General features: G+C 38.4%; 1 protein-coding gene across 1 annotated transcript in view; it reads left to right on the forward strand.

Moving 5' to 3' along the window:
- LOC123684119 (protein sprouty) overlaps positions 1–17,878 on the forward strand; it is a 101,812-nt gene that overhangs the window by 59,294 nt on the left and 24,640 nt on the right. Inside the window, exon 2 of the mRNA XM_045623249.1 lies at positions 1,790–1,878. The gene's annotated coding sequence lies outside the window, so the exon portion shown is untranslated. The remainder of the gene's footprint in view (positions 1–1,789; positions 1,879–17,878) is intronic.

The following is a 17,878-nucleotide window of genomic DNA, read 5'->3' on the forward strand; positions in this document are numbered from 1 at the left end:
TAAAAAATTTATTTCGATGCTACTGATAAAGAATCTCTCTCTCCATCTAAATGGTCAATTAGGGACAGTTCTTGACCCATTTTGTTGTATCCGAACGTCGGTTTTTGGTCGTTCATATCAGCGAATCGCTCTGGTGTTATCAGGTGTTTGGAGGTATTGATGATATGCAAAGTAACACATCATTCAATGAGTCTTGGGCGTAACTGTAAAAACACAATTTTTGCTTATGAATTCGACTTTATAAAGGGTGTTTTTTTTAGAGCTATAGAACTTTAAATTGCAATAAAACAACGATGGATTATTCGATTGACATGAATTTTATTTATCCGCAAGATAATCTTGTGGCATTACATTTCAAATATGATTTCTGGCATATGACCGCCACACGGCTGGCTTGGATGAAGTCCAATCAAGACGTCCAATTTTCGATGACTTTTTCCATTATTTGTGGCCGTATATCGGCAATAACACGGCGAATGTTGTCTTCCAAATGGTCAAGGGTTCGTGGCTTATCCGTATAGACCAATGACTTTACATAGCACCACAGAAAGAAGTCTAGCGGTGTTGAATCACAAGATCTTGGAGGCCAATTCACAGGTCCGAAACGTGAAATTAGGCGGTCACCAAACGTGTCTTTCAAAAAATCGATTGTGGCACGAGCTGTGTGACATGTTGCGCCGTCTTGTTGGAGTCACAGCTCTTGGACATCATGGTTGTTCAATTCAGGAATGAAAAAGTTAGTAATTATGGCTCTATACCGATCACCATTGACTGTTCTGGCCATCATCGTTTTTGAAGAAGTACGGACCAATGATTCCACCAGTCCATAAAGCGCACCAAACAGTGAATTTGCACTATTTGCAAGCGTTGTTCAGGCATGAGTCTATTCATGATGAATTGGCAAACCAAACTGAGAATAAAACACTTGACAATAGTTAAATCGGTCGCCATCTTGAACAGTAATGCCAACTTAAAGTTATATACCTCGAAAAAAAACACCCGTTAGAAAGATTCGTCTTTGGTTTAGAAATAGGCTGCAACCTTGGCAATCACTTCTTCATTAGAGCCAAATTCCTTCTTCTGGAGCATTCTTTTGAGGTCTGCAAGAAGCCAGTTCTGGGGATCAGATCTAGAGAGTAATCTTCGTGGTGAATCAGTTGGAAGTGCAGAATATGATGATGGGTTTCATCTATTTGTTACAAGGAGCATAGTCTTGGTGCAAGAGACTTTTCTTCTTTTACATTTGAGCAGGTTTCCCCTTAATTCAGTCAATCCAATAACGTTATGTTATATTCACTGTCGATGGTTTTACCTTTGTCTAGATGGTCAATGACAATATACCATGGACGTCCAAAATATGAATGCCATAACCTTGCTAGCTAATGTTTGAGATGTTGGTCATTATAGACGGCTTTCACCGAATGTTTTCCACTCAGCTGATGCTCTTTTTGACTCAGGGGTGTATTGATGAATCCATGTTTCATCCAATGTCATATATCGACTCAAAATTCTGTTTATTCCACTTAAACAGGTCTAAACGACAATGTACCGTCACTTAACCTTGAATATCTCGATCTATAATTATATTTTGAAGCTTGGTACTAACGAGAAATGAAAGTTTATGGCACTGGTGGTGCTATTTTTGCGCCAGTCCAGGTATTTATGGCGAGACTAGTTATTGCAGTATCTATTAGACAATTTTGTTGACTAAAACTTGTTTTTGAACACTACCACTATACCAAATGGTAATAAACGATTTTAGTTTTGATTTTCTCCTTTTTTTTTTCAGACAACCTACAAAACTGGACAACCAAAACCGATTGCAGTGTAAAAAGATCAAAATCTACAAGTTCGGCCAGAACCAGCAATGTGATGAAGGTAAGGCCTCTTCAACAAATCGATGTATTGCTAGGTTAAGACCCCAATTTTCTATAACGAATATGGTCTCCAACATATGCTAACAAATTTGACATATGGAGGGGAATCAAATCACGTTTCAGGAAGCAACTTGTGACTCAATTCACAAGTTTCTCCACAAAGTACACATTGCTTACAACTTCCTTTGGCAATAAACTCGAGTTTTAAGGCCAATTATGGCACTTTTTCATAATTTCGAATATAGAGCGGAAATGCTCATAGCTCATGACTCAACTGTAACTACCAGGTTGACCTTCTTATAACCCCTGAATATGCATTTTGTGTCTCTGCTGAACGCAGAAAGTCAACAAAATACATCAAAACCAACCTGTGATGTGATATTCGACATAATTCACAGGTTTCTCTACAAATAGCACAGTTCAAACGTTCATCGTGAATGAAAATTAATAATAACTTAAGGAATATCGAAGTAAATAAATGGAGATATCTTAAAGAACTATAAATTCACGAAACAACCGATGACAGATCGTGGGAAGAATACAGCACATATGCCAAAGCAGAAAACAGCAAATATTCTTTTCACCACAAATTTGAAAGCGAAGGAAAATATCGAGATTCAAATGAATATATTTCATTCAATACAAAATATATTTTTAATCATATATGTAATATCATTGTTTATTTGAAGATATCTTACGGTCTGACAACGTTCAGACAACCATTTTGGGGAACAGGCTAACTAGGGGGTTTTGAAATTATCTCCTGTAAAGTAACGTTTGCTGTTTCGTAAAGAAAAACCATATTTTTTAACTTATTCTTTTTATACTTGAATTTAATGAGAAAAAATCATTTGACTCTAGCTCATATGTATCATGGCGTCCGCTTATGACATAATCCTTCCCATAACCTCTCATTATGGGTTTTGTGACTATGCTGAACGATGAAAGTCAACAAAATGCAATGGATGCTAGTTTACCATTACTAAACTACGAGTATACGGTGAATAACAATCGAATAATGCAAAAATTAATAGAAACGCCAGCAGTAATAAAAAAACTTCAAAGCGACACGAGGTAGAGTTAAATATAAAGGGTGTGTTTTTAGAGCTATAGAACTTTAAATTGCAATAAAAAAACGATGGATTATTCGATTGACATGAATTTTATTTATCCGCGAGATAATCTTGGGGCATTACATTTCAAATATGATTTCTGGCATATGACCGCCACGGCTGGCTCGGATGTAGTCCAATCTAGACGTCCAATTTTCGATGACTTTTTCCAACATTTGTGGCCGTATATCGGCAAAAACACGGCTAATGTTGTCTTCCAAATGGTCAAGGGTTTGTGGCTTATCCGCATAGACCAATGACGTTACATAGTCCCACAGAAAGTAGTCTAGCGGTGTTAAATCACAAGATCTTGGAGGCCAATTCACAGGTCCAAAACGTGAAATTAGGCGGTCACCAAACGTGTCTTTCAATAAATCGATTGTGACACGAGCTGTGTGACATGTTGCGCCGTCTTGTTGGAACCACAGCTTCTGGACATCATGGTTGTTCAATTAAAGAATGAATAAGTTAGTAATCATGGCTCTATACCGATCACCATTGACTGTAACGTTCTGGCCATCATCGTTTTTGAAGAAGTACGGACCAATGATTCCACCAGCCCATAAAGCGCACCAAACAGTCAGTTTTTCTGGATGTAACGGTGTTTCGACATACACTTGAGGATTACCTTCACTCCAAATGCGGCAGTTTTGTTTGTTGACGTAGCCATTCAACCAGAAGTGCGCTTCATCGCTAATCAAAATAAAATGGACGTAGTGCGCGATACGTATTCCGCACAGAACCATTATTTTCGAAATAAAATTGCACTATTTGCAAGCGTTGTTCAGGCGTGAGTCCATTCATGATGCATTGCCAAACCAAACTGAGAATAAATCACTTGACAGCTGTTAAATCGGTCGCCATCTTGAACAGTAATGCCAACATAAAGTTAAATATCTCGAAAAAAAAACACCCTTTATATATGACTATGGGTGATGTCATTCGCTCTGCTTAGTGTTGTAGCTAATATGGCTGATTGCTGTATGTCATACTCTTATTTTAGTGAAAATCCTTTCAAAGTCAACGTTTCAATTAAAACAGAATCACTCTTTAGAATATATTTAACATAAATTATTCTCAAAATCCATTAGTTCTTGGATTCTTCAATACTGTCGACTTGCGTATCGAAGTTTGTTGCTCTGAGGTTAGGCCTCATCCGTCGATTTCTCCACTTGAAATTTTGGTCGAAGCGTGAAATGTGGGCCTAACGGAAGGTAGGCTCGTTTTGGACTCGTGTCTTTGTCTTCTTATTGCTCTTCTCTGTCGCCAGATGGTCCAGCGTGCTATGGAAAGTATTTCTATATTGAATGTAGGTGCCATATCAAGTATGTAAAGGTGAATAGCTTTTGGCTTGGCGCGATCACGAATCGCCTGGAGGTATGGTCGAAGACGGTTGACAAATTATATAAAGGAATGGAACTGAGGCATGTGAGGATTTTTCGAGAAATTGGATCCTAATGGCGTTGAGATGTGGAATTTTGATTGGTCTCTTATTGTATGGCGGGTTATCGAATGACGAATCTGGCGATTTTCGAAATTGTTTATTGTTTATTTATTCCTCGGAGTGATAAAAATAGATAGAGAGAGCATATGTCATTTTCAGTAAGCAAATTCTGTCCCCAACATGAACTATCAAATTTGACATGAAGTGCGCGGAGATGAAAACATATCAGTGATACGATATTTCTCTCAATTCGCGATATTCTCCATAAAAAACGCACTTCTTATGTCCCATAGTGAATCAATGTTTCATATTAACTCAAAATATATTGGAATAAATACCTAAATATATCAGAAATTCAGAAAACAAACTTCAAGCGCGCCAAACGACGTGAAACAACCGATGACACTAGGAGAGCAAAAGTTGCCAAACCTTGGATTTCAGCAGGTAGATACAGAAAATAATGAATAGTCTGCTTACTAAAAAATTGAAAATTAGGAAAAACATTGGATTCCAAATATTCAAATCTGCATATTTAATTGGGAACCACTCAAATAAATATTTCATTCAATATAATATACATTCATAACGGTATAGTAAAATTGTGGATTTGAAAATATATCACAATCTGACAACGTAATCTAACCATGTTGGGGACATGTAAAAATTGCATATATTCCCTCTATATTCATTACTCTATGATTTATTCGTATCGAAATTGATTTTTGAAGGTTTTTCCAATAAGAGGTTTCATTTTGAATTGCACGCTCTCTGGACAGCTGTCATATTTTGACATTCGATGCCTCTTATTGTAAAATCTTACAATACTCACTTCTTCTGCAAAGCAATATAGTTTTTTCTTGATCTTACCTCACACCATTTCAATAATGGAAAACAATTAAGTTGTTGTCAACCAATATTCATAGAGAAAGAGTTAGTTATTATTATTTGAGAATCATAAAGGAATGCTTATGAGGTTCAATTTTTGGGATTTTCACTTTGCAAAACATTCCAATTAGCTCATCTTATTTAATTCTTTGTATTTAAACCCGATGTTATTGTATTGTAGAATACGTTCTATTAGTGATGACGTCACACACCGCCATTTTAGTTCTCCTGTCAGTGTTCGGAATCCAAACAAACAAATTGTCATTCAAATTAGTACGTTGTCGTTGAAGTAATTGGCTTATTTCGATAAATAAGATTATTTAAGGAACGATTTTACTATTAATTGATAGACAGAAGGCACGAGATTAATGCCAGTAAGTTCGAATTTGAAGTTCAACTAATAAATACGGCTTTTTACAAAATCTGGTGAATGATACAGGATTCAAACTTACTGGTATTAACCTCGTTCCTTCTGTCTATCAATTAATACTGAAATCATTGCTTAAATACTCTTATTTATGAAAATAAGCCAATTCCTTCAACGACACCGTACTAATTTGAATGACAATTTATTTGTTTGGATTCCGAACACTGACAGGAGAACCAAAAATGGCGGTGTGTGACGTCACACTAATAGAGCGTATTATTCCGAGAACTGTCCCTACTGACAATCTATAAGTAAAATTCAGGATTGATTCATAACCTATTTTCTCAGTCCTTTCACCGAATTCAATCTCCATCTCCTTAGAGAAAAAAAAACTCACTGATTTATAATTTATCCCATTGTGTAGGTAGATTCTCGATATCAATAACGATTTCAATGACCTACAGAACATAAAGAATAACAGATTGGCCCATTCCACGAATACTTTGGACAATAAAAAAAATCTGGTTATCTGGCATCCGGCATAGAGAGAATCGAATCTAATCAATTCCGGTGGATCAAGGTGGCCTTGAAAGTTCAGGCTTACGCAATCCATTTTCCACGAAACAATGTGTTCGTTGGAATCGCTGGTTTTCGCCCATTTAACAGGAAACAAATCTCCGAGGCATGTTAGAGTTTCACCAAAACATTGTGAAATATCATATAATAAATACAACGGCGGATATTTGGAAATGAATGATGAAAAGAAAAAGAAGTACAATTACCAATAGTGTAATAATATCATACGATAATAATTATCTATCTGGTTAATGTATCAGCGAAATGCCATCAACATAACCATTGTCAGACAGAAGATCACCACGCAATTACGTAGGAATCATAATCGAAAGTAACCCAAGGAGAATGCATGTCATCGATGGAGAATAACGATATACCGGTTTCACCCTTATTAGGGATCATCAGTACCGCATAACTCTACCCAAGATGACAAACAAACGGAAGTTCTTGTATGAAGACTTAAGACCTAAGTCTTCATGTAAAATATTGCGTAATGTGAAGGGTGTTTTTTTAGAGCTATAGAACTTTAAATTACAATAAAACAACGATGGATTATTCGATTGACAGCGGTGTTAAACCACAAGATCTTGGAGGCCAATTCACAGGTCCAAAACGTGAAATTAGACGGCCACCAAACGTGTCTTCCAATGAATCGATTGTGGCACGAGCTGTGTGACATGTTGCGCCGTCTTGTTGGAACCACAGCTCCTGGACATCATGGTTGTTCAATCCAGGAATGAAAAAGTAAGTAATCATGGCTCTATACCGATCGCCATTGACTGTAACGTCCTGGCCTTCATCGTTTTTGAAGAAGTGCGGACCAATGATTCCACCAGCCCATAAAGCGCACCAAACAGTCAGTTTTTCTGGATGTAACGGTGTTTCGACATACACTTGAGGATTAGCTTCACTCCAAATGCGGCAGTTTTGTTTGTGGACGGAGCCATTCAACCAGAAGTGCGCATCATCGCTAAACAAAATAAAATGGACGTAGTGCGTATTCCGTACAGAAATATTATTTTCGAAATAAAATTGCACTATTTGCAAGCGTTGTTCAGGCGTGAGTCTATTCATGATGAATTGCCGAACCAAACTGAAAATAAACCACTTGACAGCTGTTAAATCGGTCGCTATCTTGAACAGTAATGCCAACTTAAAGTTATATATCTCGAAAAAAAAAACACCCGTTATCAATAATATTCTGTTCAAATTCTTATTTGAAATTTTGTCGACTCGCCCTGCAACGTTGCCAGAGAAATAAATGGGTATGATGAGTATTAGAATTTTTCATGTGGATTTGTGTGGACACATGAGAGATTCGAGTTTCGAATGTGTCAAAAATCGCATTCTCCGTTGAAACAATCGCAGCAGGTATCTCGAGTCCCTCGAATATCCGGAAAGACAGTGAGACTGGCCCCTCTCTCACCTATCTTCCTATTAAAATAAATTGAGTCCGAATCGTAGGAACAGATATCCGTCGAATACAAAGGTTTCGAAGAATGGGATGGCGTATGAATTTGAAATGGGTCAGACAAGCCCTGTTGGAAAACGGAGCTTTAGACGTCCCACCGGGGTGGGCGACTCCCCCTCAAGCATTCTGACGGTACCGTGGATAATGAAAGTGTTCTTCTATGTAGAGGTGGTGTTCGCAAATACACCTCATTTGATCGAGTCGACTCTATTCACATGTTTTTCGAGTCAATAAAATGAGGAGAGCATTGAAGTGGGGTCAGGCTTTTTGTGCTCTCGATGATGGCCAGTACGTTACAGTCAATGGTGATCGGTATAGAGCCATGATTTACTTACTTTTTCTTTCCTGAATTGAACAACCATGATGTCCAGGAGCTGTGGTTACAACAAGACGGCGTTTTATTGCAATTTAAAGTTCTATAGCTCTAAAAAAAACAACCTTTACTCACTCCAAATCGAATTTTTCCACAACTTTCAGTGAAACGTGCACTATATAGGGTGTCTCAAATTCGATGCTCACTGAAAGCACCTCGAGGTGTAAGACTGTAAGAAAAAATTTTTTTTTTCTATAATATATACTATAATATAACACTCAGTTGCAGAAACGTTCATAAAAATTTAATACCGTCATTAATCTTCCTAGAGGAGGAGCCTATTGGCCACTGTATCGTTTAATGGAGGATCAAAATTTTAATGAACTTTCCTGCAACTGGTTGTAAGTCTCTAGATGCTCTCAGTGAGCATTGAATTTGGAACACCCTGTACGTTGGATTTAAAAAAAAATGTGTGCAAGCAGTGATTCAAGCATTACAACCAACCGTTCAGTAATTTAAGAATATTATCTTCAAGTTTCAAGTTCTTTGGAATTTTCCATAAAAAAAATTGATTTTTCTGATGAATCTGACTTTATTGATAAATATATGAATGAGCAATCAACAAAATAAAGTTAATGTGTCCTTCGAGTTGTCTCGATCATTTCTGATCGATTCCATCGTATATAACTCGAAGTTGAAATTCACATTGTAATTCAACTCTCGGGTATAACTATATTTCCAATGTTGACATTCAATCCGACACTTCCTGCTATTTCTGATATAAATTTTCGCGTTTTCTATTTCAACCATGGAAAAATCGAATTTCAAGCATTTCACATACGTCGAGGTCATCGATTCATGACTGCACCAACAAAAATATCCCACGAAACATAATTTTGAATCTGAGCCTCATACGTTATGTTTGAAGCTTCCTCAAATACCGAAAATATCAAATAATTTCGATTTTAGATGATCGAAATATTCTCTTTATCATTAAGTACTGGATTCTCAAATAAAAACACTGCAAAAACACTATTGTTTATTTGTATTACTTCCACATCCAGCGTAAAATATCTCGACGTGTCACGAAAAAAATTTGAAGTCAAATGAAGGGTTTTCCAATAAAATACACTGCGCGAAAGAATAAACGCACATTATGAAAATCTCAAATTTATTCTACAACTGAAGGTGTTCTCAATGATAATTATTTTTATCAGAATTATGCATGCATATGTTATCCACTTTCAACGTTTTTCTTCAATACAGATGTTTTTTCCCAGCAGGAATAAAAAAAGATGAGATTATCAGATTTTGAATGCTTTGGCTCCATTCTGAAATCAGTTGTTCTCGATCAATTCTAGTGATCAATAGTTTTTCTTTCGTTTAATTTTCTACACTCGATCGCTATGCAACGCGAAACACGTAATTTGACCCAAGAGGAATGTGCCCAAGCGGTAGTTTTGCGAGAAGAAGGGTGGACATACACAAGAATTGCAGAAAGGTTTGGAGTTTCCCATACAAGTGTGTCCAGAATGTTGCAGCGAATCAGGAAGACAGGTATGAATGTCCGATGACCAGGACAGGGTAGACCACGGGTAACAACTGCCATTCAAGAACGTTACTTGAGAGTGTCTTCGTTGAGACATCGGTTTGCAACCGCTCGCCTCCTTCAAAATCAGCTTGAGCAAACTCATGGGGTGCAAATTAGCACTCAGACAATAAGAAATTGCCTCAGAAAATATGATTGAAGGCCTCGTGTCGCAGCAAGAGGCCCAGCTCTTACCTTAGCCCATCGAAGGGCGCGTTTGGATTTTGCGAGAGAGCGTATCCATTGGGAAGAGGCTGATTGGGGAAGAGTTCTCTTCACAGATGAGTCTAGATTCTGCCTCTACCATTGTGATCGACGTTACCTTGTATACAGACGTCCACATGAAAAATATGCTCAGTGCACTCTCTCCCAAACAGCCTCTTCCCAATGGATATGCTCTCTCGCAAAATCCAAACGCCCCCTTCGATGGGCTGGGGTAAGAGCTGAGCCTCTTGCCGTGACACGAGGCCTTAAAAAAAGTCCAAAGGTGTCAAATTACAAGAACTAGGTGGCCAATTGTGATCACCTCTTCGAGAAATAACACGGCTAGGAAATTTTTCTTGCAAAATTGAGACTGTTTCGTTGCTAGTGCTATCTTGTTGACAAAAAACGTCGTCCACATCAATATCTTACTATACCAGCTTCACGAAGACCCAAAAATGCTTGAGTTTTGCGAACTGTGACTGCAAAGATTTTTCACTATATTTTTTAGTTAATTTTTACAATTCAAATGCGTTGTTTGAGCATATATCGTCACATTTTAGAAATGGCGTAGTTTACACTTGTCAAATGTCAAAAGATGACAGCTTCAAAAACGACAGCAGTCCATCTTTTATAAAGATGACAGCTTGAAAAATGGAGAGCAGCCCAAATAGCGGCCTATTAAAATTGAAACTTTTAATTGGAAAACCCTGTATTAAGGGCAAATGCAAGGACCAGACCAGTTCATTCCGAAAGTTCATCGGGGCAGAATAACGGACGTATAGTAATCATTTCCGGCATATCTGATTCGAGTTCTATGAAAGGTCGAGCACTTTTCCGTCGATTTCTATTTCTATGCATGCTTCTCTTATCTCGGTGACCTCAACGGTAATGAAGGAAACGCACAACACTTTCGTTTTACGACCATTTGGAGTTATAAATGTATATGAGTTAAACTAGTTTACAATCGCGATAGGTACCTTTGTTTTCTACGGGATTGTCATGAAATGGTCGGATTAATGTTCATTTGCCGTCTACATAAACCTGGTCAGTGACTTCTAGAATAATTGTGAGCCCCTCCCCCAATGGTACCGTCGTTCTGTCGACCTTCCAGAGGCCGAATGTACAATCAAGCTAAAAACATCAGACAGTACTGAACCGACTTACCGGATGGGCAAAAGTGGGACATACACTAGACGAAATATTTTGTAACATCGGTTTTAAGTTCGCGAATATTTGCGAGTTGACTCTTTTATTTAAAGGGTTTTTTTTAGAGCTATAAAACTTTAAATTGCAATAAAACAACGATGGATTATTCGATTGACATGAATTTTATTTATCCGCAAGATAATCTTGTGGCATTACATTTTTAATATGATTTTTGGCATATGACCGCCACGGCTGGCTCGGATGTAGTCCAATCTGGACGTCCAATTTTCGATGACTTTTTCCAACATTTGTGGCCGTATATCGGCAATAACACGGCGAATGTTGTCTTCCAAATGGTCAAGGGTTTGTGGCTTATCCGCATAGACCAATGACTTTACATAGCCCCACAGAAAATAGTCTAGCGGTTTTAAATCACAAGATCTTGGAGGCCAATTCACAGGTCCAAAACGTGAAATTAGGCGGTCACCTAACGTGTCTTTCAATAAATCGATTGTGGCACGAGCTGTGTGACATGTTGCGCCGCCTTGTTGGAACCACAGCTCCTGGACATCATGGTTGTTCAATTCAGGAATGAAAAAATTAGTAATCATGGCTCTATACCGATCACCATTGACTGTAACGTTCTGGCCATCATCGTTTTTGAAGAATTACGGACCAATGATTCCACCAGCCCATAAAGCGCACCAAACAGTCAGTTTTTCTGGATGTAACGGTGTTTCGACATACACTTGTGGATTAGCTTCACTCCAAATGCGGCAGTTTTTTTGTTGACGTAGCCACTCAACCAGAAGTGCGCTTCATCGCTAAACAAAATAAAATGGACGTAGTGCTCGATACGTATTCCGCACAGAACCATTATTTTCGTAATAAAATTGCACTATTTGCAAGCGTTGTTCAGGCGTGAGTATATTCATGATGAATTGCCAAACCAAACTGAGAATAAATCACTTGACAGCTGTTAAATCGGTCGCCATCTTGAACAGTAATGCCAACTTAAAGTTATATACCTCGAAAAAAAAACACCCTTTATTTTGGCAATGGCAACGATGCAAAATGTAGTTGCCAAATTGTCAAAATAATTCTTTTTCTGCTTCCGATACAAATTTTGAGATTCTAACATTTCAACAAAATAAGTCGCAGACCTAACCAGTAAAAACACGTTTCTTGGTAAAAATTCGATTTTCATCGTCAACATTGTCACCTCAAGAGTGATGCATGTACTCCTCTAACTTTTCTAAAACATTTCTGTAGAAAGATTCGTCTTTGCTTCTAAAATATGCTTCAACCTCGACAATCACTTCTTCACTAGGACCAAATTTCTTTCCCTAGAGCATTTTTTTAGGTCTGCAAAAATCCAGTGATCACTGGTGGCCAGCTTTGAAGAATAAGCTGGCTAGTAGAAGTTGGAAAGACAGTTTCTTTGTCAATATAGTCGATGAACAATATACCTTGTACGTCCCAAATACAGATGCCTTAAACTTTTCAGCTGATGTTGAAAATTTTGGTCGGGTTGGACGTTTTCTGATTCTCCAGATCTGGTCCCCAGTGATTACTGGTTTTTTGCAGACCTTAAAAACATGCTCTAGGGATAGAAATTTGGCTCTAATGAACAAGAAATTGACGAAGTTGAAGCCTATTTCAAAAGCATACACGAATCTTTCTTCTAGTTGACCAGTAGCGTAGCTCGCCTGTTTCTGAATATGTTAGAGAATCGAAAAAAACTCAAATTCAGTTGAACTCAACACTTCTTTGAACTCAACAGGAGGTTAATGGAATAACTTAATATTTATTTCCATTACTGTTACTCTATTCAAAAGATTACTTAATAAACTACTAGCTTCTTGTAAGTCATAATGGAAAGAGAAGATGACAAACACTATAGAATCATAGCTCTCTAAAATGTTAATTATATTTTTACATTCGTGACATTCTTCTTCTTTAGTAGAAAATGAATTTAGTTGGTACAAAATTTCCACTTTTGATGAATAATTCTCTCTTATAGCTGTTAAGGTATCGTTTCTTCTTGAAGACCATCTAGTAGAATTAACTATATTTCAAGGGTTATTCTATATTTTTCGAATATCTTTGCATTCACTTAACCATAGGCTATTTGAACGAATGTTGAAAGTTTCCAGTATTGTAGTCTGGCGAACGCTTTCGTACTTGAAACCCTAGACGTTGTTTGAGCCGCGTTTTTCAACTCAGCAGGATGAAAGTCAGTGAAGTGCTGACTCTTCAAATCGGTTATGCTTTGATGGGATTCATTTCAAACGGAATTCCTTCTGGGCTGTTTCGTTTGAGAAACAGGTTGAATACAACACAGGGTGAGGATGCAAAAGTTTCTATTTGTTGGAGGTTTTTGTATACACTTTTTATTTTATGATGCATTTGGTAATATGCTAAATAAGTTTAAATTCGTACCTCCGTAAAAATAAACAATTTTTTTGAATGAATATTTTTCCTAATTTATTTATTATTGCTAGATTTGTTCCTTATTTATTTTATATAGATATTTCACTACTCCTTAATAGCTAAATAGAACAAGTTTTGTTGTTCAGTTCTCAAATCAGTAAATGCTAGTTTTCTCATACTCCTCCATAATAAGTACAGCATTTTGTTGTTGTAACATTTGGCATACGCATAACAGATTCAACACTAAGAAGGCCTAAGAATTTTTTACCAAACAGAAATGTAACAGTCGAAATTATAGATTGAGTCGATTTCGGTATTATTTTTAGTTGTAATTCTTTTTTATGTTCTTCTCTGAATTTTGAGGTTGCGATTATGCCTAGAGTGCGGAAAGTGAAAATTATCAAGAACTGATTGAATTCGACAGAGGTTGCAGTATTGGCTTACGTGTAGGTGGTTTTTCTTTAAGAGAAACTGCTAAAAATCTTAACCGTAACCAATTCTCTGTAGTACGGTGTTAGCATGCATGGTCTAGAGAAGTTCAAGAATATTGTAGACGAGAAAGTGATCGACAAAGGCAGACCAATGTGGCCCTGGACCGTCAAATTCAATTAATGACATTAAGAGAATGATCGACCACATATTGTACTTCCCCTGATGGCTGTTCATTGACACCAATGCTTGCAATGGTGAATCTTGGATTAGGACGTAGAGTAACATAGAGTGGTCCTCAATTATCCAATTAGCCATTTCATTGGGTTTCTGCCCTTCGGTGTTCCAGGCAGAAACCCTTGCCATCAGGGAGTTCGTTGCGCTTTCTACAGAGAGCAACTACCGTAGAGCACAAATATATTTAGTATCCGACAGCAGACCCGTTCTGCTAGCGCTGGACAACCGACTAGTTATGTGAAAGTTAGTCTGGGAATGTAAAACGTCCCTTGACGTACTCGGAGCAACGAACCCTCCAAAGAAACAGCAGACCGCCTGACCACAGAAGGGGGATCAATTCTCTTCATCTGGCCAGAGCCATTTTTTGGTTTTCAGCCAGTCATCAAGCGATGGCAATTAAGGAATGAGAATAAAAGAGGAAGCTTGTGTTCTGACAGACAATCATTGGTCAAAGACAGGCCAAGTCACTTCTCTTCTACTCGATGAGCTGGAATAGAAAAGTTATAAGGAACTTAGGAAACTCACAGGTTACTTCCCTGTAAGGTATCATCTGAAAAGCATGGGAAAAGCGCCTGAAGACACATGTTGCTTCTGTCAAGAAGCCACTGAGACAGCCAAACACTTGCTAAGCGAATGTGAAGCCGTTCATCGGAGAAGACTACAACACCTTGGCTCTTGGATTTTGAAGCTGAAAAGAGTGATGGATGAAGCCCCCAGAAAGGTGATAAAGTTCATAGAGACATTATTGCCGGACTGGTAAACAGTGCAGTGATGCACAAAATAGATCTTTGAGTCAAGGTGCATGCGAGGTCAGGTGATCTTCCACCCTCTTCTAACCTAATCTAAGCATCGTACGTTCAATTACTCTCTGCATTACCCTCAGTTTGCTTGTGGACCTTTTGTTTCAGTGTTAAATACCACATTATGTACGTATAGGGTGGATATAACTTTAAGTTGTCATAACTGTTTAAGACGGCGACCGATTTAACAGCTGTCAAGTGATTTATTCTCAGTTTGGTTTGGCAATTCATCATCAATAGACTCACGCCTGAACAGCGCTCGCAAATAGTGCAATATTATTTCGAAAATAATGGTTCTGTGCGGAATACGTATCGCGACCTACGTCCATTTTATTATTTTTAGCGATGAAGCGCACTTCTGGTTGAATGGCTACGTCAACAAAGAAAACTGCCGCATTTGGAGTGAAGCTAATCCTCAAGTGTATGTCGAAACACCGTTACATCCAGAAAAACTGACTGTTTGGTGCGCTTTATGGGCTGGTGGAATCATTGGTCCGTACTTCTTCAAAAACGATGATGCCCAGAACGTTACAGTCAAGTGTGATCGGTATAGAGCCATGATTACTAACTTTTTCATTCCTGAGTTGAACAACCATGATGTCCAGGAGCTGTGGTTCCAACAAGACGGCGCAACATGTCACACAGCTCGTGCCACAATCGATTTATTGAAAGACACGTTTGGTGACCGCCTAATTTCACGTTTTGGACCTGTGAATTGGCCTCCAAGATCTTGTGATTTAACACCGCTAGACTACTTTCTGCGGGGATATGTAAAGTCATTGGTTTATGCAGATAAGCCAAAAACCCTTGACCATGTGGAAGACAACACTCGCCGTGTTATTGCCGATATACGGCCACAAATGTTGGAAAAAGTCATCGAAAATTGGACGTCCAGATTGGACTATATCCGAGCCAGCCGTGGCGGTCATATGCCAGAAATCATATTTAAAATGTAATGCCACAAGATTATCTTGAGGATAAATAAAATTCATGTCAATCGAATAATCCATCGTTGTTTTATTGCAATTTAGAGTTCTATAGCTCTAAAAAAAACACCCTTTATAAGACCACTTGGTACAGAACTGAAGACTCTAACGACACGGTTACGTCCATCTGCAAGTTGTCACAGAACCTCTTGGCGACCAGCCCACTACAAGTAGAGTTTACTACAAACGTTCAGTTGTAGACTTCCTTTGGAGAACGACACGGCATAAGGTTTCCATTGTGAGAAAGCCATTTTTGCCGTGTGTTAACTCCTCCACGCTGCCCACCGTCGGAAACCGTGGGTGGTGTTATGGTAGAAGTATTTAAATTTCGTATATATACATTACTCGGGGAAAAATACTCCACGCGGACGGACGTATATCGTGAATATTTTAATTGTTGGACGAGGAGAGGAGACTGTGCAACAAATATTTTGGAGGTTTGATCTTCTGCCCACCTGCGTCATATTTCATCGTTAAGTTATTGGCGTTACGTTTCGAGTACCTGGTTTTTCACGTTTCTCGAACGGGTTCATTTGCATTCGTTGTGACTGAATGGCAGGCGGTTTTTTTTTTTTTCATGAAGAGTGTGGGGAATGACGTGAAGATGGGCGTTCGATTGTTTTTGTTGGGTTTCATTCAGGATTTCCGGAAATGCGAGGAAAAAATTTTTTAACGATGGATGAGGTGACAGGACCTTTGTCATCCTGAAATCATTTTAGTGAAGTTGCTAATAAAGGGTGTTTTTTTTAGAGCTACAGAACTTTAAATTGCAATAAAACAACGATGGGTTATTCGATTGACATGGATTTTATTTATCCGCAAGATAATCTTGTGGCATTACATTTTAGATATGATTTCTGGCATATGACCGCCACGGCTGGCTCGGATGTAGTCCAATCTGGACGTCCAATTTTCGATGACTTTTTCCAACATTTGTGATGGCCGTATATCGGCAATAACACGGCGAATGTCGTCTTCCAAATGGTCGAGGGTTTGTGGCTTATCCGCATAGACCAATGACTTTACATAACCCCACAGAAAGTAGTCTAGCGGTGTTAAATCACAAGATCTTGGAGGCCAATTCACAGGTCCAAAACGTGAAATTAGGCGGTCACCAAACGTGTCTTTCAATAAATCGATTGTGGCACGAGCTGTGTGACATGTTGCGCCGTCTTGTTGGAACCACAGCTCCTAGACATCATGGTTCTTCAATTCAGGAATGAAAAAGTTAGTAATCATGGCTCTATACCGATCACTGTTCACCGATCAACGTTCTGGCCATCATCGTTTTTGAAGAAGTACGGACCAATGATTCCACCAGCCCATAAAGCGCACCAAACAGTCAGTTTTTCTGGATGTAACGGTGTTTCGACATACACTTGAGGATTAGCTTCACTCCAAATGCAGCAGTTTTGTTTGTTGACGTAGCCATTGATCCAGAAGTGCGCTTCATCGCTAAACAAAATAAAATGGACTTAGTGCGCGATACGTATTCCGCACAGAGCCATTATTTTCGAAATAAAATTGTACTATTTGCAAGCGTTATTCAGACGTCTATTTATAATGAATTGCCACACCAATCTGAGAATAAATCACTTGACAGATGTTAAATCGGTCGCCATCTTGAACAGTAATGCCAATTTAAAGTTATATACCTCGAAAAAAACACCCGTTACGTAAACGGTATGCGCTCAATTCCTATAGGATCCAGTGGGTGTATGTTAAAATCCAATATTCGCAAAAGGGTCCCACGATTACTCCATCCCTAAAGTAATCCGATTTCAAAATAAATAAGTGAAAAATTGTCGAATTTCGAAACGATTATCGAATCCTTGTGAGAACACCTGTGTAAGGCTTCTTATTCTCTGTTCAGAACAGATGAGGATTTGGCAAAGCTGACGTTGTTTTATAGCTGATAAATTGTTTTTCGGCAACCGTCCGGGAAGTGCTCACTTCCCGGACGTTTTTTCTCTGAGAAAGTAGCATTTCCCGGCCTAGTCCGGAAAGTAC

Source organism: Harmonia axyridis, chromosome 7, assembly GCF_914767665.1.
Source record: "Harmonia axyridis chromosome 7, icHarAxyr1.1, whole genome shotgun sequence".
Classification (NCBI taxonomy): Eukaryota; Metazoa; Arthropoda; class Insecta; order Coleoptera; family Coccinellidae; genus Harmonia; species Harmonia axyridis.